Raw genomic sequence first — 2,131 nt, 5'->3', positions numbered from 1 at the left:
GTGGTGAATATCTCATCCCTGCCTGTCATTGGTGAGACGAGGGTTGGGTTCCCTGACTGGGAGAGTACTACTCAGGAGGCAGAGTCAAGCAGATCTATGTTAGTTGGAGACCAGACTGATAAGACTAGTTCCAGGACAAACTCCAAAGCCACAGAGAAACTCTTTCTCAAACAACAACAACAAGACTTGTGGAATTTGTTTGTGTATATACACAGCAATAAAAAAAAATCTTAACTAATGCATATTAGGTGATTGTGTTCTTTAAATACTCAGGGTGCATTAATTTATGTCAGGTGAATGAAGACAGACTAGATTTGTGTGATCAAAATTTTGCAACTTTATATTGAGCTGGGCCATGGCACACAAGGTTAGGTCAATGAAAATTGCATGGATCACATTTAATCGTGCCTGTACTACCCTGTGCTGGGAAGAAACTACTGCAAATCCTTCAGGATGAGGCTTTGGATGTTCATTGAAAAGCAAATACAGATCATTTATTGATGGTTTACTAAACCCTGTGGCTGGTTTTGGGGACTGCAAATAAAGAGAGGAATATGAAAGAATTGAGTTCATTTAAGAACTTTAATTTTGCTGTAGACACTGTGCAGAAAGAGGTGGGAGACATAAGGAACACGAGCAATTTCCTGTTTTCCATTGGTGGAAATTAGCAGTGTGGAGCCTGTAATCAATTTTAGATGATGTACAAAATGCCTGGCTGGCCATTTCTTTGTATCCATCCACAGACAAGAGTAATCCATAATCTGGATAATGGACAGATGTTAATATGAAACCAAATTGCAGGCTCTCTTGTAGGAGCTCCGATGTAAACCACTGCCACACAGCATGATGCATGTCTAGGCTTCAGATCTTGAAGAGCTACTCTGCCTAGCTGTCATTGCTATCGTGATTTTGAGGGACCATGTGACTTGTGCTGACCAGGTCAATGGCCTTTGTGCTCTGAGCCTACCTGTATATATGTTCTCAGAGGAGAATGAGATAGCTTTTATATCCGGATCCATACTGGTCTGTGGTGGTGCAAAACTTTAATCCAAGCACTTGGGAGGTAGAGGCAGACAGATCACTGTGAATTCTAGGCCAGACTGATTTTCAAAGAAAATTCCAATCCTACAGAAAAACCCTGCCTTGAAAAACCAAATCAAACCAAAAGAAAACAAAGGAGAAACAAATATTGCTTTCCTGTGTGCATCACAGGCTTGCTTTTGACATGTTTTGGAACACACAAGGGAGAAACTATAATTTTGGCTTCTGGAATTTAGGAATATGGCATTCCACATTCAGGTTTGTCTTACTTGTGACGTACAATTTAAACATCAGTGGAAAAAGGAGATGGGTGTCATCCTTCAGCAAGATTTGACCAGAGTGCTTTTAACTTTCCATTACCACATTTCAACCAGGAAAGTTGAAATCAAATAACATTCTTGTACTTAAGACATAATCTTTCCTGCTATAGGATGTCTGAGTCTTGATGGTAAATGTCTCCCACCTAAATAACAATATGTCTGGGCCCAGTCAGTTTTACACACACCCTTCAGGCAAGGAGTAAGTGCAGCTATACAGTGCCTGAAGGCAGTGCCTGAAGTTATGAAGTGTGTTTAGTATTATGGGAAGCAATTCCTATTAGCCATTTATAGATATTAATAGAAATCCTCTGGCATTGCCCTAACTTTTGTTGATGACTTAAGTTTAGTAAACGAATAAAATGGAGCTTCATTTTTTAAAGGACCATGAAATACCATCATACTTGAAGAAATATTTTACAGGATCTACAAAGTGGAAGCCATATAGATCCTACTGAGTCTATTCCTTTAATAGCTTTAGAGAGCATTTCTTTGAAATACTCGTGTATGCTGAAGACCAGCTGAGACATCTAGATTCATAAACCAAACAACTACAGAATTCTTCAAATTTCCATTGTTAGGCAAATATTAAGTAAGAAGCCCTCAGCTTCTGAGACAGCCCAATAATCCACTTTCAACAAAAACAGAGGGCTGTATTCTTCCATTCCTTCTCAAGTAGAGAACATTGAATAATTCAGCTCTGATTTCACCTGCCCAATGTGGAAGCTGAGCTGGCTCTCTATAGTGCTCATAGAGGCATTCTTCCCAGCCAC

The sequence above is a fragment of the Phodopus roborovskii genome, unplaced genomic scaffold (genome assembly GCF_943737965.1).
Source record: "Phodopus roborovskii unplaced genomic scaffold, PHOROB, whole genome shotgun sequence".
NCBI classification, from domain to species: domain Eukaryota; kingdom Metazoa; phylum Chordata; class Mammalia; order Rodentia; family Cricetidae; genus Phodopus; species Phodopus roborovskii.
Note: the sequence above shows the minus strand (reverse complement) of the source record.